We start from the raw sequence: 24047 nt of genomic DNA, 5'->3' as shown, positions 1-24047 counted from the left end.
CTGGCAGTCGACGATGGTGTCAGAGTTGGGTGCATTTTCATTGGTTGAGACTAAGTCCTTTTCTTCCCCAGAAGTAGGAAACCAATCATAGGACGGTATTTTGTGAGCTAAAGACCTGAAGACAAATGAAGTGTTTCATTGGGTCAACTCAATATTACATCATCTAGCTCGGAGTTTTGTCCAGATGTGGATGTCAAGGCATGGCCAGTAAGGTTAGACTCTTTGCTCCCCATTATGGATAGCATGAAATTGATTGTAAACATTTGAAGGTCAAGGGCAGGACTTTGTAATTCTTAACTTTCACATAACTACATAGTGTAGTTACCTACAATGAGAGCTAACACTTTAAAATCCTACCGTGTGATAAGCCTTGTATTGGGTCATGATTTTATGTAATTCTCTCAGCAACCCAATGAGGCAAGTACTTTTATCTACTTGATAAAAGTAGATAAAGGAGTAGTTGAGGGTCCAGAGCAATTCCCCAAATTCCCACAGGTAGTGACTCCGTTGGGTGAGAGTGAGGGGCCGTGTGGGAAGAGTGCAGAGGAAGAAATCCAGCCTCTCTGAAAGTGGGAGGAGACCCCAGACACCTGTGAGAAGGTGATTCTGGCGTGAAGAACAGATGTCAAGTCAGACAGACCTGGGTTAGAGTCTTTCTGAGGCCATAGTCAAGTGTTTATCACAGTGCTCAGTGCACACTAAACAATGAATAAATATTTAATAATTTAGTAATACTAATAAATAAATACTTAATAAATTAGTAATAGTGATAATTGTTATTATTATGAGTAGCTGAAAGTGCTGGGATGAGATCTTGGGTCTGTTTGGTACCAAAGTCTACATTTTTTTGTATTATACTATGTGAATTCCTACATATTCTTTAAATGAGCACTCCCTAATTTCTTTTAACCACTTATCTTGGCTCTATTCTCTGTGTCTGGATCAACATCTGTAGGTTTGGTAGTAGCAGAGCCTCAACCGAGCCTTCGGTTCCTCTCTGCGGGTGGTCCCTATTTAGTTTTGTGTTGGGTGTACTTTACTGATTCTTGCAAAGACTGCATTTTAGAAACTGGGTCCTTGGCCATCAGCCAGGAACTCAAAAGGTGTCTCCTTGCCTACCTTTCTGCCTCCATCAGTGAGAGACTTGCTGGTTATTGTTAAGCTGGTTATCGACAATGAGTATGTTCGGAGAATCCGTTACGTACCTCGCTCCTGACTCTCACTTGTCGGTTTGTTTTTTTGTTCTGTCAGGAAATTAAAAACTCTGTGGTTATTTATCTGTGTGGGTAATAAAACACTGGCATTCTCCCATAAAATATTTTAGATTTTTAAAGACAAACAGCGAGTGGATTTATAGGCTATAAAAACTCCTCCTTCGATTCTAACATAAAGCAAAGTGAAATTGATATTGGCTGGTTTAGACCTAGATTTGGTAGCATGGAGAACAATATTCTTGAGTTATGTTTTATATTTGAGTCTATTGAAAACATTTTTCAAGCTTGGAGAAAATGGAGGACTTTTAGATTCTGTGTTTAATTCTTGATTTTTGGTGATTGGTTGGTAGACAGTAGGCAAGAGACAATATGGTATAATATAAAGAGGAGAGATTTTGGAGGATGACACACCTAAATTCTGATTTAGATTCTGCCGCTTAGGGGCTGGGCCCCTGTGAGAAAGTACAATAGCTTAACCCATGGAAACCTGAGTGTTCTCCTTTGAAATGGAAATAAAAATAGTACTTATCACATACGATTAGCAGGAAAATTTAGTGAGAAATTCTTGCAAAGTGCTTATATAATTCTTGGCAGAAGATAAGTTCTCAGAAGCTATTGTTATTATGCATAAAAGTGGTCCACTGTGTATCAGTTGCAATTCAGTACCAGTAACCCTCTAAAAATGAACAGAGTCACATTCAAGGAGAAAAGCTGGGCCTTCAAGTAAGTGCTGGGTTAGCTTTGTTGTAATCTATCTTCTGCCCCCTGTGTGGCTTTTCATCTTGAGAGTGTTCCCATAAGTGGTGTGACCAACTGTACTGGTTTGTAGGGACGGAGGGGTTTCCTTGAATGGGGGACTTCCGGTGCTAAAACAGGGAGAGACCTAATGCTCACTCTATCACAGATTCTGTTTCTCGACTTCACTGCATCTCGGACTCAGTCGTGTTGCTGTTTCTGTATCTCGGGTCTCTAACCTCACAGCTTCCCCTCAGACTTCCATAGAAAAAGCGGGGTAACTGCTGAAGGTTTTGATTGCCTGCCATTCTCCAAAAGTTACCCATGATATTTTTGTGTATCATTATGGTCAAATACATTTAAATATATATGATGCGTTTAAAATAATTAGAATTATTCTCTTTGTTGATTCTCAAAAAGCCCCATGTTTGACCAATTGCAGCATATTTAATTTTGCTTTGTTAAACTTTTCAACATGATCTATGACATTGGAAACAAGAGTTTACAATGACAAGACAGAAATTTATGGTCCACAACTAGATTCAGCCATTTCTTCCAGCATCCCTGTTTCCTCTTAGTGGGAAATGGTCTTTGGCGACTACAGTGTGGATACCAGGAGTACTTATTGCTGCTGGTTGGCTTCTGCTTTGGGGCCTTTACAGAGGCCTAGGGAATAAATATTTTTAGTTTTTCAGAGAAAATATTTTATAGTCTCATATTGGTGTTTTTAAGTTAAATTCAGGACTACAAGGCTTCTATTTAATCTTATCAGCCTTACATATGTATATTTTCATCCATAATGAAAATATTGGTTCTCAATGACATCAATATAATAATTTGTTTACTTTATCCCACATTACACAGAAATCAGTCTTAGAATAACAGTAACATCATTACCACCAATGATGCGATGACTCAAAGTAGTTAAAATAATTTTGTCTTTTGTCTATATTTCACTAGGAATGCATAGCCAAGTCATTATGACTTAAAGTCACTTATTATTCTTAGTGGTTAGTGGTTAGTGGTTATAGCACTAACTGTATATAGGCTCATTTATTTCCCTAAATTTTGAATTTTAGGAATGGTTTCTACTTTAATTTTGTTTTAGGATTATTTAAAATTCTTACACTGTTTCAAAGTTTAATTTATAATACAGGGCATTTTCCATGAATTTCATCTTCAAATCTGTTTCTTTTAATCTATTCCTTCTCTACTTAATAGATTATTTTTTGCTGTTGTGGTGGTACAATTCATATGTAAGATTGTATATATTTCAGGAGTATAATAATTATAGATTATACATACATTATGATTTGATATTTATATATACTACATAATGTTCACCCTGAATGTCTTTACCATTCATCACCATAGAATTGATTCCCTTTACTATCATTTTGGAGTCATGGGAGAGATAATAATTAAATGTGTGGGGCTAATTTACCATCTTTAGTTAGAAGTCCCAGAGTTCTTTGGATTTATTTTAAAAGCCACAAGGAAGACAAACTGTTGATTGATGTTTACAGGTCAAAACTCATTTTAACTTACATAGTAGGGCAAAAGTAGGTTTACAGTTGTTTGTATAAAAATAATACAATAACTAATAAATAATACAAGAATAAATCCTGTGTTTTATACACCCAGAGATGTAAACCTACTTTTGCTCCACCCTGTATATGAGCTATAACCTGGAAGAAAATAAACAGGATACTACTTTTTATCATTTCTTGTGTGAGTTGGAGTCCAGCGGGAGGGGGAGTGAGGGGCAGGAGAGACTGTAAATATGGCTGTGTGAACTGCCAGTCAGAGCCCTGTGACCCCCTCCCAGGGGAAATGAACTCTCCACTGTACTGGTGAGCAGTGAATTTCAAGCCAGTGTCTGAAAGCCGAGCCTCTTTCTTAGTTTGGATTTAGTAGGTTGGTTGTTTATCTCAGGCATATAGCAATGGATGGTTCCATTATTGAATATCGATTGCACTTAATGAGTATGAATGAATAGGCCGTGGCTCCATGGGACAATGAATAAAGTATAATTCAGTTCAGTATTGTTTTATTGTGTCCCTGCTAATTTTCCACTCTCACAGCTGAGACCTGTTGGGACATGGATTTTGTAAAATGTAGGGTAACAGATTCTTTCTTTCTTTTTTTTTTTTTTGAGGCGGGCACTTTTTTTAACTGTGGTAAATTTGTGTTAAGGTTTAGGAACAAGGGAAGGGTAGGGCGGAGGAAAGTGGAGTAGTGATAGGACTTCGTTTGCCTTGCAGGAGAATTTTAATGCTTGAACTTTTGGCAACACTTAGGAACTCCACATGGAGTCCGAGGCTTTCCGGTAAGTACCACCAGCAAGCCTTACACTCACAGGGGTGTCCAGTCCGGGCTACGTGGGCCGCATGTGGCCCAGGATGGCTGTGAATGCAGCCTGACACAAAATCACAAATTTACTTAAAACCTCTTTTTTGCTCACCAGTTTTTATCAGTGTTGGTGTATTGAATGGGTGGCCCAGAGACGCCAAGAGGTTGGGCCCTAGCAGCATAAGAGTGTATTTACTTCGGAGGTGAGTGGTAGAGGTTGGAATGTATGGTCACAGGGAGGAAGGACTTATGGTTGGTAAGACGTGGAATAGGGTTCACTGTGTCCCTACTTGAAAACGAACATCAGCCAGAGGGTTTTTGCTTTTTTTTTTTGCTTTTGCTTATTGTTTTTAGATTGTTATTGGTCTAGGCTGATGGTAGGATATGCTTGGTAGAGACAATCACTGCTTTGATGAAGACTGATTCTTCAATGGGTTAGCTTCTGATGGGAATTTTAAAGATAAATAATAGTTTTTAAGGACTTACATGTACCAAGAAGTGTACAAACCTTAAATGCATTAACTAATTTATTTTGATTTTTATCAAGATTTTACTTATTTAATATTAGAGGGAAAGGGAAGGAGAAAGAAAGAGAGAGAGAAACATCAATGTGTGGTTGCCTCTCTCTCACCCCATATTGGGGACCTGGCCTGCAACCCAGGCATGTGCCCTGACTGGGACTCGAACCCACAACCCTTTGGTTCATAGTGTGGCACTCAGTCCACTGAGCCACCCCAGCCAGGGCCACATTAACTAATTTAATCCTTATAAAAGAGTTACCGTTATACCAGCCCCATTTTACAGGCCAGGAAAGTGGGATATTTCGAGTTTAAATAACGTGCCCAACATCCCATGGAGATAGATTAGAAATCAGGCGCTCTGCCTGTGGAGCCCGTGCGCCTAAGCATTTTGTTGTGGCACCTGTCTAACATCTAGAGATGGTAATTATCTTCATCAGATGTTAGCGAAACATCCAGACTTTCTATCCTGTGATATTTTTATTTGGCTCTGATGATGGTTTGAACCTCAGAGGTCTTAACAAGCCTCTCTCTCTATTTTACATGGAGGAAGATAAAATAGCAGGATGCACATAAGCATTAACACAGTCAAATATACACAAGGTATTTATATGTGTGCATGTGTTACTAACTGTTACTGGAAGTGAGACGTGTATAGTACACTTTTTATATACAAATGATTGCATGGCACTAAGAAGTGGGCAGACTCACAGGGGGCCAGACGTGGTGCTGTGGAGATACAATACGGTTCGGAAGAAGTTATTCCCAAGGGGCGTCGATTAACTCGGCGGCTTTGGGTAAGTGAGTTTCTTCTCATAGCTGTTGGGCTTCTCACTTGCAGAACGAGGGAACTGGATTCAGTGATTTACGGCAGTTGACTTAAAACTGTTCTGTAGGGCTCTAGGGTTCTGGGGGGGGGGGTGTTGGTGGTCAGCGAGACGGTCAGAGGGAAGTGGAACTAAACTGTTTTCCCTTCCCTTAATCCAGGATTCGCTTAGGGCTGTTCTGCTTTTAGTAAATTTATAAACTGAGATGATGTGTGGGATTCTGGATGGCAAAGGGTTTTGTTGTTAAAATAAGTTTAAGAACCACTATACTCCCAGTGTAGATGTTCTTCTAGTTCTACAGTGTTATAGATTTATGTTACCCATCCCGTGGTTGATAGAAGTTATGTGCGCCTCCAGCCGCCCCTTCTGCCACAAACACACTTGGGCTTTGACTTTCCTTTGTCCCTTGGCGTGGTCGATTTTTACTTTTGCTCAGAATAGTGAAGTCAAATAGTTAAAATATGTATTATCGCTATAAATCCATCCGGTTACTTAGTACTTTTATTTCATTATTCCCTTTTCTGTCCCTATACATCAATGAAGGAATTTGATCATATATGTCATGATTATTGTCTCCCTTTTCAGATGAAGTAAGTAAAAATAGAGAAAACTCCTTTTCTACATTTCTATTTACAATGAGTTGTGCAGCTTGACCAGCCACAGTAGGCTGCATTTACTTACAGTGAACGTTTGGAATACCCATGGTTTCTGGCCAGCTGGTGCTATGTCTCTGTACTGCTCTGGTCAGGCCATTCCACTTTTCTGTATCATCACACAGACTGTAATTCCTTCTCTGAATTCCTGCCTCTCCTCCACGTCATTTGCCTGGGAAGCACCTATTGATCATTTGGAGACCTGTGCTACCATCTTGACCTTGATGGGACCGCCACTGAACTTGTGCACATCAAAATCTAATTAACTGGTTGTTTGTCTCTCTTTCCTGCTACACTGTGGCTTTTTAAAAGGGTGGGACTATTTCCTCTATTCCTAGGAGGTGACATTCAATATGTGTTGAAAAGTCTCTGTGGGCGCCTATTTTTTACTGAATGTAAACTCCTACAGTGATATCATAAAATCTCATTGTTTTAAATATCATATACATGCTGGCAACAACCAAATTGATTTCTTCTGGGTGTTAAACTCCAGATTCATGTCTTTTTCTCTTTACTTGACATCTATACCTAGGATGTCAAATAAACATTCCAAACGCAACATGTCCCAAACTTAACATTCCCTGCTAGGATGACCTACTGTCTCAGGTTGCCTGGGAGTTTTGTGGGCCACAGGATTTTCAGGGCTAAACCCAGGAGAGTCTCATGTAAACCGGGATGGACAGTCACCCTAATCACCCTTCAGTATAACTTCTGCTTGTTATTGTCTCCTCACAGCGCCATTCATAACCCTCTGTCATAGTCCATTTATTTCCTATTGTCATATGATCAGTTAAGTGCATCAAGTACTTACTACTTCCAATAACCAGTTAGTGATACATGCACACTTATAAAGACATGTGCATGTTTGAGTATATTTAATCCATATGCACACTCTGTCATTTTCCCTTCCTCCATTTAAAAGAGAGAAAGGGTGCATGACCAGAAACAGTACAGAAACATACGGGAACGTCTACCAACGTAGTACAATGAGACTCATTAGAGCCAAATGAAAACATCATAGGCTGGAAGATCTGGATGTTTCCCTAACATTTCACTGCGGCAGTCCCCATCTGTAGATGCTGGGGAGGAGGCAGAGCTCACATGGACACTCCCCACCCAACTGGCACCACTTTTAATCTTTCCCATCTCAACTGGCGGGACCATCCTTGCAGCTGTTCAGGCAACAATTTTGGAATCATCCTTAACTTCTCTCCTTCTCACATCCAATCCTTCAGTAAATCTTTTTGGCTCTACTTTCAAAATCTAGATTCCAATCTGGTTATCTTATTTAAAATTACTATCAGCAAACTCTTCACCCAATCTTTTTCTTACCTGACTGTATTTTTATTTCCTTTTGGGGGCACTTACTATATATGTGTTTATTGTGTTTATATTTATTTATTTTTATCTCGTCAGTGTTTTTGGCAGATCTGTTTTCTTCTCCGATATAGCTCAAGTTTCTAGAAAACTGTCTAGTATACACGGAGGGCTTGATGTATAGTTATTGAATGAATAAATCATTCACAAGTTTTATATTTTTTTAATTCTCACCCAAGGACATTTTTTTAAATTGCTTTGAGAGAAAGAGAGAGGAAGAGAGAGAAACAAAGATTGGTTGCCTTCTCGTACATGCCCTGATTGGGGCTCAAACTCACAAGCTGGGTATGTGCCCTGACTGGGAATCAGACCTGTGATCTTTGGGTCTCTGGGACGACACTCCAACCAACTGAGCCATACAGGCCAGGGCCATTCACAGGCTTTAAAGTTAAATTTGAGGTTACTTTTCTCTCTGTTTATTGAACACGCAATTTTTAGCTGCTGCTCTAGGTGCTTTACATATATGTCATTTAACCCTCACCATAGTTCTTAGAAGTTGCCTTCATCTCACTGCATGGAGTTTAATTGACAGAGACAGGAAGTGGTCAAGTCAGGCTTTGAACCTAGGTCTGTGTGACTTCAGAACATGAATGGTCAACCACTGTCATGTCACCCAACACCTATGCCAGCTTGCTCTGACTGGTCAGTACTGCATTGTGTGTTAGCAAATTACAGCATCTTGTGTGGGTGGTCAAATCAAGATTTTCTAATTAGAGAGGAGATGGTATCACCTATAAAATCTGTCTTTGTGAGGAGCTATGGTAAATAGGAACCAATTAAAATGCCACAGAGCAAACAATGTTTACTTGGAATAAAGTTTCCAACTTACTAACTACTACTACTACTAATGAAAAATATCCCATTTAACAATTTTCACAATAGTTTAAAACCCATTGAGCACAACAGGACAAACATTTAGTTAGCTAGAGGAAGCTTGAGCAGTGTGGTGGAAAGGGAAACTATTAAAAAATATAACCATGAAAAAAATTTAGTTTGTCTCTCCTCTTTTCGCATCAAGTAATTAAAGTTCTTGACTTGTTTGAAAATGGCTCAGATCTAATTTCATTTTGTTAAGCACCTCAATTTCTCAGCTCAGGAAAAAAGGCTATTAGCAGTTTGCGTTATCCATTACAACCTCCTTTAGAATATGAAATTTATATGGGAAATGCTAATTGGACGTTCATCATTGTAGAGATAATGATTTCTGTACTTTTGGTGGTGATAATTAAGATGAAAGATGAAAATGATACGGGATGAAAGTCCGATTTTTTTTCATTTTCCACTGGTTGGAGATTGGGGCAGGCCTTCTGTTCTTTGCTTCAGGTGGGTGACAGGGGAGGGCAGAGCTGGGGATTCAAGGAAAGGCGTGTAAATTACAGCTGCCGTCTTGTCCCGGAACTCCTCAATTACCCAAACCCAGGCAATTAATTCAGTTCCAGATGAAAAAGGTGGGAAATGCCGTGTATCTCAGAGGTAGATGTACCTGAAACGATCTCTTCCAGCCTGTTGCTTTCTGGATACGAGTTCCACCACGGTGCTCGCACATCAATCCTTGTTCCTTCCTCTGTGATGGGAATAGATGGCTAACACTGACGGCCATTATTAGGAGTAATAGGTATGATTGTGGTAGACTTTTCCATTGAGCATCCTTGCGTCTCGTGGCTTGCTGATGTACTCAGGATTAACCTTTTGGAATGGACTCCTATGAGCAAGGTGTCAGGATAGAAAAGTAACCGCGTTTTATTTGTCCATCATGGTCCTCAAATGGTTTTAAATGAAGCAGAAGCCACTTACTTTTCTATATGTAGCGTATTTGAGAGAAGTTTAATTTATTGGAACTCAAGGGAAAATGACACACGCATCCTTTTATTCATATGCTTTTCAACTAAATTAACAAATATTTATTGGGCATCTACTGTAGTCTAGGCATTGACCTTTCATAGGTATTATTGCAACTATTATGGGGATTTTTCCTGCTGGATAATTATCTTCACCTAAGAATCTATGATGGATCAAAATTCATTTAAAAAATGTTCATCCAAGTGCTGGTCTTTCTCCTACTGGTGTTACTTTGATTTCCTGAATTCTAGAAATAAACCATCAAAAGGAGATTCCGTACTTTCGTTAATTATCAGATAAACATCCTTTAGCCTCCTTGCCTCCACAGGACGCCTTTTCTGGGGTCATTCATTCATTTATTCTTCAACACATATTTGCTGATGACCCAGCAGGTATTTCAGGTACTGGGACATGAAGCCGATTTATGCTTAAAATTCAGTGAGGAGAACAACTAAAATTCTCAAATATTTCCTTGATCTATTAGGGTTATTTTAAGTTGATACTATTCTACTGTACCAATTTTTTTTTAAGATGCCATGGACCACCAGGCTATAAGTACTTTTGCCGCAGGCTTAGAAAAGTCTTGCCTTAAAAAGGGAGTTTGGGAAGCAGGTAATGGGTAGAGTTTTAGACCTTACTAGCATTGAATAAAATATTCTTTTTTTAAAAGATTTTATTTATTTATCATTAGAGAAGAAAGGAAGGAGAGAAGGAGAGAAACATCAATGTATGGTTGCCTCTCGTGAGTCCCCTGCTGGGAACTGGCCCGCAACCCAGGCATGTGCCCTGACTGGGAATCGAACTACGATCGTGTGGTTTGCAGGCCTGTGCTCTATCCACTGAGCTACACCAGCCAGGGCAAATAAAATATTCTTTATTAGACACCACATAGCGAGACCAGTGGCTTTATTTGGTTCTGGATTCGGCCCTGGCATGAGCCGAAATGACAGGGCAGCATGATGGGAATTCTTCATGCTGTTTGCCTTGAGGTGGATTTTTAAAGATCCAATGTATCGAATGTTTGCTGTGTCAGCGGCCACGTTAAGTGCTTTACCTACAGCGTGGCCCCTAACTCCTCTTTGTTTCTTCCTTTCTGTCCCTGCATCCATTCTCCACACAGCAGCCAGCAACACCCTCCTACAACATAAATGAGATCGTGTCGTTTCCATGTTCATATCCCTGGTCACATTTAGAATCCTGGTCCTTGGCTCACTTTCTGACTTCGTCTCCCTCCACACTCCCCCTGGTTCATTGTGCTCCAGCAACACTGGCCTCAAAAGCACCAAGCACGTTCCTGTTTTAGGATGTTTGCATTTGGTGTTTTCTTTTCCTGGACGCTGTTTCCCCAGATAGTTCCAGGGTTTATTCCTTTATTTCATGTCTGCGCTCAAATGTCAGTCTCCTCAGAGTCCTTCCCTAGAAGCTCGAACAGCACTTACCACTCTAATGTAAAACCTATTCTGCTGTATATTTATACTTGATGCTTATTACCCCCTGATGTTCTATGACGTATTTAATAGTTTGTGTGTGTAATTTCTATCTGCCCTATTAGAATGTAAGCACCAAAAGGAGTGAGACTGTTTCATTTACTGTTCTGTGCCCAGCACCTCCTACCTGGCTCATAGCAGGCACATGACAAGTATTGTAAGCATTAGTCCTGCTCTGTTTATAGCAGGAGGACGACCTGAGGTTGGGTGAAGTTAAACCATTTGCTAACAGGTGGTGAATCCTGGGCTCAGATTTGAATCTGCCCGCAAAGCTGAATCTCCTGTTTTCTGGGCTAGGCCACTTGTTTCCAACACTCCTGAAGTCCTGAGGTCCGGGTTTTTATACTTTCATGTATTGGTAAGTGCAGATTATTTGTTGAATGGATTAGTATCAGTAGCATGTATGTCTTGGGTGCTTATTATGTGTCAGATACTCTTCTAGGCACTTTACATGTATTATCTCATTTAATCAGAGGACGCAGGAGATGGTACTGTTAACTCCAGTCTACAGATGGCAGACCGAGGCCTAGGAAGGCTGAGTAAGCTAGAGGGAAAGACACAGGTGTGAGAAGTGAGCTGGAATTCGGAGGCTGAGCCGAGGTCTTGTTCTTGTGTCCGCTAAGCTCAGTGATTCTCAAACCCTTCAGCATTGCCTTCTTAGGAGCCTTTTTAGATATTTTCTTTCCTAATTATCTTATTCCCCATGAGATTTTAGTGGTACAGAACTGTATATCTTTTTATGATTGTATATCTACCTATGCTTTATAAATAAAAAGAGTAAGATTTCTTTGCCTCCGCTTCTTCAGAAAAAAAATTTACCCCCATGTTCTAGGCTGATCAATACCTCTTGTTCCTAGCAGAGGACTCAGCGTGGGGTTCTGTGATTAATTTTATGTATTATATTATTATCATTGGTTTACTTCTGCCTCCTTTTAATATATTGTAAATATATTAAATATATTATATAAATATATAAAATATATAAATTATATATAAATATAAATATATATTTATATTTATATATAAATTATATAAATATATAAATATATAACATATATTAAATATATTTAATATATTGTAAATGTATAAAATATATTTTAATATATTGTAAATATATTAAATACAGGGCAGGGGCCATATATATTTTAGCCTCACATTTTTAGAACCCAGTACAGAGTAGGCTCACTTAATGACGTTCGAACAGTGTTGTTCAGACTTCTTCAACACCCTCCTGTAGGTGTGTCCTGTAGGCATGAACCAGCTGCGGGAGCTGAGCTGGCTTCCTCACAGGGCTCACGTGAGTGCTGCTCACTCCGCTTTAACCATAGAAATCGGCATCAGCCCACACAGTGATGTAAGTGCTCAGGCACTAGAGTCTCTGCAGGAGGTTTCCTGGCAACAGAAGGAAGGTCAGCAGCCCTTGGAACACAATAGGCTTTCAACCATCCTGGAGTGTCTCCTTTCCCCCATTGTACTGAGATGGGGAAGAGGCTAAGGGTTGGGATGAAGAAATAAATTCTTCTGTCTGGTTGCTCCATCTCTAAGCAATCTTCAACCCAGGTTTTTTTCCCCCCCAGCCATTTGCAGGTTGTCCCTGAAGCAGAAGCAGTTTCCAGTGTGGTTCTGGCTCTGTTTGGGTGTGTTCTTTCTGTGTGCGCTGAAGTCTTCTCTGTGCCCCTCCAGTCTTACCCCTCACCCTTCTGAATCCTGCTCTCCACTCAGCAGACAGATCAGGATGGACCACATTGTTGTTCTCCCTTGCTCTCTGGCTTTTATTTGGGTTTTGTTAACGTGAAGGCCTAACAGGAAATCTAAGGAAGGCAGGAGAGGGGTTGGATATTTATTTTCCGGGCTGGTGACCTACGTACGTTGCTGTCATCATTGGTTCAGCACATACTTTGCCTGGGGCATAGGTCCTTTCAAGGTTTCCCCTCTCCAGGTTATTCTCTGCATTGGGGTTCTGGTAACCACTTCCTTTCTTGTCCCTTCAGGCCTACAGGTATATGTTAATTATATATATATATATATATATATATGTATATATATATATACATATATACATATATATATATTTACTTATTTATGATGCTTTGAGATCTTGGAGCCAGGTAGACTTGCAGGACAGGAGGGACTGCCCCTCCCAGAATTAGTTAATTCTTGCAGGTAGTAAAAGATTTGCCTGGAGCTTGCCTTTGATAAGCAAACCAATGAATACTGACTCCTCACCCCAGATCCTCTGTTTATCAGGCTCCTGCAGCCAGAGACACTACCCCTGCCCTAAATCACTCTAGCATCAGGTACTAGGCAATTGGGACCTAGTCCTCAAGTCCCAGAGCCCACCCAAATTCTTCAGGCTGGCTAATCCTAAACCTGCTTAGCCTGCTTACATTGCCTCTCCCATTCTTCCTGAGGAAATGGCAATGAAAACTCTTGCCCTGTTTTTCTCCCTCTCACTCTGCCTCCTGGCTGACCCTGGGCTTCCTCACCTGACCCCTCCCATGATGTGGCACTCCCCTTTTCCCCGGGGAAGAGTGACAACCTCTCTTTTCGATGGCAATCATCCCGGGTCTGTAGGTCTCACCAACTAAATCCCAAATCCCAGGTACATTTTAGAACAGGGTGGGCTCCTTAGTTTCCCTACACACTGCCCGCCCCTGCATTTGCGAATTGACCCTTTCGTAAAACCCTTGCTTTCCCTATTTGACGTGCTGCCTCTCCCTTGCTGACCCTGACTGGTGCACTGTGCGTTTTTCTGGACTCGGAGGCAGAGGGCAGAGAGCGGGGTCTCCACAGCTGGGGGCCTCTGCTTTGGTGTGTTTGGACTGCACCCACTGTCCTTACACTGGCCACGGTCAGTGGTGTCTGGCACGGTGCCTGGAATGCATTAGGGGCTTAGTAGGTACTGGAATTAATGTTTTCCCTTTGATGTCCCACTCTGTGCCACACTGTGCTGGAATATATCACACTCAACTCAGTACAACTCGAATTGGTCATAATATTTTAGAGCTGGAAGGAATTTTAAAGGTAACTCAACTCTCTCTGTTTATTTCCCTAGTTTACAAATGAATACATTTGAAGACACAGAAGGTAATGGCCTCAGATTAGAGATTGGGTGGGGGCTAGAATTTTACCCTCCTAATTCCTATTTTTTATACTGTTCAGTGATAGTAATTTAGTGCAGACAGATTTGTGGTAGGCCCTGCATTAAGATATTCTCATCTGTTAGTTCATTTAATCCTAACCCGACCTTCATATATACCTATTTGCTACTAGACTTGTTTCACATATGAGCACAGAGAGGGTAAGTAACTAGCTGAAGGTCCTTCGGTGAATGAGCGGTGGAGTGGGGTGCAAACCAGGCAGTCTGGCTCCGGAGCCTGTGTTACTAACCTTCCTGATTTGCGGCTGTACGTTTTTTTTTTTTACAGATTTTATTTATTTTCAGAGAGGGGAAGGGAGGAAGAAAGGGAGGGAGAAGAACATCAATATGTGGTTGTCTCTTGAGTGCCCTCCCACTGGGGACCTGGCCTGCAACCCAGGCATGTGCCCCATCTGGGTACCAAATGGGCAACCCTTCAGTTTGCAGGCCGGCTCTCAATCCACTGAGCCACACCAGCCAGGGCTGTAACTGTACATTATGTACCCTTTTCATTTGGCTTGTCTCTGTCTCTTAAGGAAGAATTGGATACCACTGTTCTTTTTTCATGCACAGGGTCTTAACACATTGCATAGTGGACACCAGCTGCTCAATCATTACTGACTAATGGTTTGCACCAAATCCTCTGAGCTGCTCTGTTGAACTCTTGGGTCCAGTCAGTAATCAACCTTTATTCAGTGGCCCTTCTTTGTTTTTCCTGTTGTTATCCATCAGCTCCAAGTCACCTTCTGTGACTGAGTGGAAAAAACCTCCCTGGAGAAGAGGGGAAGCTGGCCCACTGGTCCCAGCATACACTTTCTTCCTGGGCTGAGATCTGCCTTGGAGTCAAACGTGAGCATAACTGGAAGGGGTTGCTTCCTCTCGCTAAAAAGGGAGACTGGTATTTTCACTTGCCTTGTATTACAAAATTTGTTGCAGTAAGGCAATTTAATTAGCACAGCAGTTTGAGGTTTTACTAGTTACTGTATTTAAGCAATTTTCTGGCACTCCTGCTGTTTTATGAGGCTATAATTTGGATCCCAAATGGAGAAACAATAAGGCCAAATAAAGCAAAAAGATGGGAGTGTTATTCCAGAGGTTAAGCTCCTGCACAGCCCAAGGTAAGGCAACTGTGAAACAGGGCAGCCGTTTCTGCTGGCTTCCTCCGAGGACACTCAAATTTCCCAGCGTGTTTCTTTGGGTCATTTGCTAAAAATTACATTGTGTGCCTATTGTATCCGAAACTCAGAGAGGTAATGGGACTTGCTAGGACTTGAGTTTGGATTGGTCTGTCTCTTTGTAACCAAACAAGACACAAATGTTAGCAATGATGTAAACGTGGGAACCATACAGTGTCCGTGTAGGACAAGATGGTGTCCAGTTTTCCTAGAGCAGAGGATATGGGGCATGTGTGGTGTCCATGAAGGCCGGAGGGGATCCAGCTCTCTTGGTGTAGAGGATGTGGGACCCTATAGTGTCCATGTGGGAAGAGGCGGGGTCCAGGGTCGTGGAGTGCAGAGTGTGGAACCCTGTGATGCTCATGCAGGAAAAGGTAGAGACCAGTTTTCCTGGTATGGAGGCTGTGGGAACCATGTGTTGTCAATGTGCAAAGGCGTAGAGTCCAGGTCTTCTGATGTGGAACCATGCAGTGTCTATGTGGGGATGGGTGGAGTCCAGTTTTTCTGGAGCAGAGGATGTGGGAACTGTGGTGTCTATGCAGAGTAGGTGGGGGGACTTTTTTTGTAGCAGACAATGTCTGTTTTAATGAACTTGGAGTTAAGACTTGGTGATGAGGATCTCTCTTGGGAAACCAGATGAGGTGGATATGAGAAGTTGGAGATTTATGGTATCATATAGGTAACATTGCATTTAGCCTGAATGAGGTGTTTGAGGTTATGATTAGAATCAGGGCAAGTAGCATGATAATAGAAACTACCATTTATTTTGAGCTCCTACCAAGAGCTAGTCTAAGTGCTAAGAGCTAGTGCTAAGTGTTTGAATAGTCTCATGTAATCCTCACAACTACCCTTGAAATAGGTGCCATTAAGCCCATTTCACAGATAGAATGGAGATTGATTAATTAATTGAAATACTAACTAAGCACCTGCTGGTCAGTCAAGATACAGTAGTAAATAGTACAAACAAATTACCTTCAAATAGTCACCTGGAAAGTAAATGATAGGTTATAGATTCTGATTCTAATGTCTATGTTAATTAGAAGAACTGTTTTTACTAGCTGTGTGACTTCCGAACAGAAATTTAACCTTAGCCATCAATTTACTCATCTATAAAATAGAGATAGGAATACTCAGCTTGTAATAGTGGAGTGAAGGTTAAATGAAGGCTTAATGTATCTGCTGATTAATAAACAAAGGGGGAATTCTGGCTCTCCCCCTCCTCCGCCGGTGTAACGTGCGGAATGCCTGTTCTCCCATAGTCTGGATGAGGTTGGACGTGACAAAAGGCGGCTTCCATGCCCCAGCACTTTTCTCAGGTTCCACTTTGTCCCCATTTTGCAGCCAAGACACATAATGGCCTCAAACTCCACTTCTCCAAACTCCACTGGTTCCACTGAATCTCTGAAAAAGGTATGTTTTCCTTTAGTCATTGGCTGTGTGGTAGGCAGATTTCTGAGATAACCTCCAATGCCCCCCACCTCTTGGTAGTTACCCGCTTCTGAAATCCCCTCTCCTTGAGAGTGGGCTGGATACAGTGACTTGTTTTAACCAATAGTTTATGGCAAAGGTGATGTGATGTCATCTTTGTGATTAGGTTACAAAAATAGTGACTTTCATCTTTTTGGTCTCTCTATTGCCTAGTCATCTTGCACGCTTCAGCGAAGCAAGCTGCCATATTGGAGAAGTCCATATGGCTAGGAACTGAGGGCGGCCTCTGGCCAACAGCCCTCGGGGATCTGAACCCTGCTAACTGCCATGCGAGTGGTCTCAGAGGCTGATCCTTCCTCTGTTGGAACTTGAGATTATACAGTTCAGTGGGCACCTTGAATCTCGTACAGACTGCAGCCTGTACGAGACTCGGAAGTGGGCAGGACTGGGAGCCTCAGGCCTCTTGCCTGTCTTAGTGTGCCCGTGGAAGCTGCAGCAGACTTACTGCTGGTAGGAGACCCAGGAGTAGAAGACTTAGTAACCTTTTTCACTCTAGAATTCTCCATGATACTGCTGTGTGAGTCTTCTATGTGTTTGTTCACACTTGGTGGTGGCTAGTTATTCCCATATAAATAAGAGATCATTTAGGATGAAAGGGGTGTTTAAGCCCCAGTTAGCAAAGGTGCTCTGTGGAGCTGTTCGTATTTCCTGGTTGCAATTTGCTTTTAGAGGATTAGGGTATCACTGGATGAAACAGGACATTTTAATGCCATTGTTTTGACTCTTCATAACTCTTGATTTTGTAAAGTTTTCTCCTTGAGAAATGACCATTTCTGACCTTTGTCATAATGTCTGATGAAGGCTAATGGTACTGATGTCCATTTCTAGTGAAAAAAAATAAGTTGGAATCATTTTGGCAACTGTCGATAATACCTACTTTATTATCCTAACAAAGAAACCTCCAAAATTTCAGCTTTGACAGCTGCCGTGGGCCATTTGCTGCTATGAGCGCCATAGTCATACAGCGTTGTACTCATTTTACTAACAAAGATTTGTGTAGTGCTTATTATGTGCCGTGTGCCCTGTTCCCTGTGGGTGTATTTACAACGGTTGACTCCAGTAATCCCCTCCACAACCGTATGAGTCGGGTCCTCGTATTATCCCTATTTTATAAAGGAGATTGAGCCACAAAGAAGTGAAATAACACACACCAGGTCACACATCTCATAGGTGGCAGAGACAGAACTCACCCCCAGGCAACTTGTCCCCAGAGCCTACGCTGTTAACGCTGTCCTGGGTTGCCTCTCTGATGCGCTGAAGAATGGATGCAGTGCGTACCCACAATAGCCATAGGGCTCTCTCCTTGCGGTATCACAGCTAACCAACCCGGTCATTCTTTCCATCTCAGTTAAGATTCTCAGTTCCCGCCTAGCTGCTCTTGGTTGGTATAAGGACAGTTTAAACGAGTGACCTCAGATATTGCAGACATTCTCAAATGCAGAACTTGATGTTCTAGTAAGATTAAATAATAAGCCCCATAGATGTCAAAATTAATAGAAAATTAATGTCAAAATTAATAATGTCAAAATTAACTGGTCATGACCTAAAACAGCATACGGAAAATTTGGTCACTCTGAAACTATGTCTCTGGTTCGACTGTTGACTGGGCATGGTTGAAAGGGGAGCAAAAGATAAAATCATGGCGGAGTCTTTTGAACTGCAGTCAAAATGACAATAAAATGTTTGACTCAAGAAGGTGATGTATAAAACGTCTTGAGTCTAAGGTGGACAGAATGAGCTGACAGTGAGATCTGGTGGAGCTGGAGTATCGGTTGTAGATTATAGGAACAGAATGGCAAGAGAGGAGATGAAGAGGTGGAGTGAGGGAAGATGAGTAAGGGTAGGTTTCGGCTTATGGGAAATGGGGAGCTGTGGAATGATGTTAAGGGAAAAGTGACCCAGTTAAACGTGGGTTTTAAGGCAACGCTTCAGAATCAGTGTGGGGGATTGATGACAGNAAGAAGGTGATGTATAAAACGTCTTGAGTCTAAGGTGGACAGAATGAGCTGACAGTGAGATCTGGTGGAGCTGGAGTATCGGTTGTAGATTATAGGAACAGAATGGCAAGAGAGGAGATGAAGAGGTGGAGTGAGGGAAGATGAGTAAGGGTAGGTTTTGGCTTATGGGAAATGGGGAGCTGTGGAATGATGTTAAGGGAAAAGTGACCCAGTTAAATGTGGGTTTTAAGGCAACCCTTCAGAATCAGTGTGGGGGATTGATGACGGAGACAGCAAATCGGTGGTTCTTTTCTACCCTGGTTTTGTGACTGCATCTGGCTTGGTTTGTTGCCCTCAAGGACATTCTGGATAAGGATGGTAGATCCTGATCAGCCCTGCCTTCCAGAATATTCCAGGTAATTTTTTTTTTGAGAAATTCCGTATCTGAACAATGGTCACTTTTTATTGATGTGATAATTTTCTGCCATTATGAAGTGATGTCTGTCGACCTTGGGGACTCATAGATGTGGTAAGTTCAGTTTGTTCGAAACCCCAAAATGCCAGGACTCTGCTGGGGAAATGATAAAGGGTCATGTATCCTGCTGAGAGCCTCCTTAAAGGGAATCAATAACCTCGTTGGAAAGAAAAATCACGTCATTTTTGTGGGGCCCCATTCCAGGTGAGTAATGTTCAATGGGTGTTGTAACTGCCATTGATAGACTGCTTCCTCTTGACAGGCTCCAGCCACATGCCAATAGACAGGACCTATTTTCAGTTAAGGTGGGTTTTGTTACTCCTGTTTTCAGATGAGGATACTGAGGGCTGCAAATTCAACTGATTTCATGACCCATTACACAGTCCGTGAATGGTGAGGGTTTTGAACCTGGGTTTATCAGACACAAAAGACCCTACACTGTACAGATGTGTGTGTGTGTAAAGGTGTGTATGTGTGAGTGTCTCTGTATGCATATGAGTAGGGAAGGATTCAGAGAACAGAGTGTGAGTCAGTCACAGACAATATTCCTCAAAGCTGTCTTGCCCACTGCGAAGCCGGCATATTCCCTAAGGTGGTAGGTTTGGCAGAATAACTTGCTTTGGAATGACTATGGGAATTGTGTTTTGGAAAGTGATCATTTCAAGAGTCATATTTAATTAATTCAACTGATTAAACCAGCTTTTGAAGCAGGTTAGAGTGACTGAGTCCCTCTATTAACCCTCAGCTTTTGACACATATATCTAACACTTTAGTGGTGCTTATTATGTGCCAGACATTATTCAAGGACGTTTTCATCTGTTAATGAATTATTTTAATTTTTACAACACCCTATGAGGTAGGCACTGTTATTAATTATCCCAATTTTACAGATTAGAAAATGAAGTCAAGATCAATTAGTAACTTGTCGAAGTTCAAATAATTAAGTGTCAGAGGTAGGGTTCAAACGAATGCCGTTTGGCCTTCAAGTCCAAACTCTATGATGCCTCTGTTTATCATTCCCCACCCAAAACCAACTCATCAAAGGGGTCCTCTTGTCCTCCCTAGTACAAGGCCCATAAAGACAGCTTACAAGTACCTATCTCTACGATGACTCTTCCGATGTTTTCTCTTTTAACTGGTAAGAGATTGGCCCTATGACCCCTGAAGACCAGAACTGCCTAGGCACATCGTTGCTGCAGAGGGTGCCTAACACCAAGGGGGTGGACCTATCTTTCTGCTTTTTTTTATTCCTCTTCACAAACCTGCAAGAGCCTGGGTTTGAGATCTAGGATGATGGTACTATATTCTGAGTGGCCCACTGGCTGTTCCTTTGCTGTGACTAAGGCGTTTAATGGGGAGTGGCCGGATGGAGAAGAAACTGGCCGCAGGGATGGTGGGTCAAACTGTACTTTCTGGTAGGTCATTGCCCACTGGCAGGTCAAGCTGTACTTTCTCCACAGATGGCAGCTGGAATTTGAGGTGACCCTTGCATGCCTTGTCTGCTGTTGGAACATAAGTCACCCGAAGGCAGGGATGGCAGTGCTTTGCATTTGTGTGTTCCAGGCGCAAGTATAGTGCTCTGCGCACAGCAGGTGCTTTACAGGTTACTTCCTGATCACCAGACTTCTGCTGGTCCTTAAAACCGAACATCATTATTTTGTATTGATTTTCCCAATCTCTCACACTTTTTTTTCCATCTCTGCAGAACTTAATTGTCCCTTCATCTGGGTTCTGACTAGTTATGAGAACTTTGGTGAATTGTTTTACTTATCTTTGTCTTAGTATCCTTAAACTGGGGATAAAGGTATGATTCATTTCTCATAGTTGGGAACATTGTAATGAAATAATGTATAAGAAAGGCATTCTGCTAACATTAGCAAGATGTAGAAATGATAATAATAATTTTATCTATTATGTAATGAGTTTCCTAAGGGAGAGGGACCATTATTTTACATTTCTGTATCTACATAACTTTGCCAGGAATAACTCTAAAAGAGATTTACAGTGGAAGGTATAAGTGATTTGATTATTTTAAGGAAATAATGGCACAAAGACTGTGGTTCTAGGAACATTTTAATGATTCCTCAGTAGTCTTCCCATCAGCTGACATGTGAGTAGCCTAAGAGGAAGCTGAAAGGTTAATCACAAGAGAAAATGCTTCTGTTCTCCCAGCGCTAAGTCCGATTAACACACACTTTCTCTTGGCTAATTCTGAGGTATGGTTAATCTAGTGACACCAATGGTTTCTTTGACAGTCCTGAACTTGAGGTTCTTAGATCCCCCTGCCACGCCCAGCTGAGAAAGGCAGAGACCTAGGGGATCATTTACCACTCAAGGTGAGACCTGTAAAATTCTCTGCCGTGCAATTAGGGAATTTGCATATTCATTCTCAAACAGGTGGGGGAGGTGTTGTAGCCTGCAGAAATGGTGTCTGATGGGAGGAAGGGGTCTGAAGCAGCGAGAAACTGTGTTTTCTTTGTTGGTTGAGTCCCTTAGAAATTGCCCTGAGGTAATTCTGAAAAAAGAAATCCAGTCTCATCCTTCATGTCCTGACCTCTTTGACCCACAGTTAAGCAGGACACACACCCCGATTTGGTGAAATGGCCTTTATTAATAACATGGGTAATGGCTACCATTATTTAGAACAACAACTGGAATCATTTGAAAAGGCTCATGTTAACCCGTGGCCTTGCTCTCAGCATGGATGGCTGGTCTTTGGAGTTTTAGTCTGGCTCTTCTTGTCAGAGGAAATAGCAGGAGAAAGATTGAAGACAGGACATAAGCATATTCTGGCTTATTGCACAGGCCGCAAATCGACTCTGCAGACTTTCAACCTGGGGGAGTCTTGTAAGCAGTTTTACTTGGCAGTCCTTTAAATAAACCAGCCCCGGTTTAGCCAAGTAATATATTGGACGAAGGAGGAAATATTCCAACACTTCTGAGTGCACCTGAGGTTGTAGACCTTTGGGGTTATCCCGGGACTACTATCGGTGGAGAAGTAAGTTTTAATTTTCATTCCCAAATGCAGAAATGGGGTGGTAGAGAGTTGAAGGGCCTCATTCAATGGCACACAGCTGATGAACCAGGCTTGGAACATAGACCATCTCTGTTCTTTTCCACTAGACTATGTTGGGAGCGTGGAGTTCTAGAAGCTACTCCAAGCTCATCCTCTCTCACTGCTTCCAACCTCATGGATGCGGAAAGATGGAGAAATAGCAGAGCCACGCTACCCAGAGTCTGCGGGCTTATGACTAGTGGCGGAGGGTTGGGAGGAGGGGCTGCGTTATCTGTGGTAACTGTGCACCAGCATCAGTTCAGATGATGTTGAAATAATACACGGGTCGGTACGATGAGCAGTTTTTGCCCCCTCATCCTGTGCACGTCCAAGCATGGGTTCTGTCTCTGGGTTCAGAGCTGCCTTTCTTTCATCATTCCCCCTCCACCCCCCAATTACAGGGGAACTGGTGTGTGTAAACGCTGCAAACATCTCTTCACAGGCATTAGTTGTTTGTTTGGAGCATTAATATGTGTTCCTCTGAAGGAGTATTGATTCGAGTTGGGTGATTAAAGAACACTTGGTAAAGAACCTGCTCCATCTATTCACCTGTGTCTCACTGATTATGGAGAGGGATATATCATATCAGTCTTTTCTCATCAAGCAGCTCTTCCTTCACCTGAACCCCTCTTCTGTGCTGCTGCCTTAAGACTTTCAGTTGGCTAAGAGACAGCATTCATTGTTTCCTGGGGAGGTGTGGAAGGGAGGAGCAGGAGCAAGGAGTGCTCTGGGAAGCAGACGTCTAGAAGGCTGGCCTCACCTTTTGTATAGTTGTATAAGCTTGGAGAAAAGTAATTGCAGTCTTCTTCCTCTTCCTCTTCTTCTTCTTCTCCCTCTCTCTCATCTAATTGTTCTCTGATTCCATATCCAAAAAGTGCTTTAAATCGACTCTCTCCTTCCTTGCTCTGGGCCCTGTCCTGGCTCCTGTCCTCATTGCTCTGCCTACAGTGCTGTCATAGCCCCTTGACTGATTTCCCCCCTCCAGCATCTCCTCCATCCCTCCAGCATCTCCTCCATCCCTCCAGCGTCTCCTCCATCCCTCCAGCGTCTCCTCCATCCCTCCAGCGTCTCCTCCATCCCTCCAGCATCTCCTCCACCCTGCCACTGAGGGTCTTCTCTCAAATTAAGTTCCAGTGCTATCTCTTGCTCCCCAGTGTGAAATCCATCAGTCTCCTCATTGCCAGTAAGATGAATTCTGAACTCATTAATATTGTCCATGATGCTTTTCATCACCCTAACTTAGCTTATATTAATAGGGCTGATTTTTGTCTTCAGCCACCCTCACATATACTGATTTCTGTCACACTGTATCACATCTCATTTACTGAGGAGACCATTTTCTCTCACACTTTTTTATACTTGCTTTATTCTTTTTCTTGGAAACTCATATTTATCTTCAAGTTCCATCTCAGACTCTCAAATGTTAAGCCTTTGATGATTTCCTCAGCTCAAGGAAACATTCCCTCATTTCTCCCCCTCCCTCATGGTATTCTGGAGGTAGTTTTACTTACTAGTTTTACGTGATCTTTTTAGTACTTTTCTCCCCTGAAATGTGAGTTCCTTGAGAGCAGCAATCATGACTTACTTAATCCTGAAATCTCCAGAGTCCACTGGGGTATCTAATGTATATTAAATGATAGATTGAAGTGTTCCTACTAAAAACCTTGCCCTCATTCTCTCTTTTTTGGGGGTGGACTGTACTTTTTTTTGCCTCACTGACATTGAACTTGGCAATATGACTTCCTTAGTCAGTGGAATGCAAACAGGCATGATGTA

The sequence above is a fragment of the Sturnira hondurensis genome, unplaced genomic scaffold, assembly GCF_014824575.4.
Source record: "Sturnira hondurensis isolate 20B ecotype Veracruz unplaced genomic scaffold, ASM1482457v3 Scaffold0018399, whole genome shotgun sequence".
Classification (NCBI taxonomy): Eukaryota; Metazoa; Chordata; class Mammalia; order Chiroptera; family Phyllostomidae; genus Sturnira; species Sturnira hondurensis.
The sequence above is the reverse complement of the archived record's forward strand: the minus strand, read 5'-3'. Positions refer to the sequence as shown.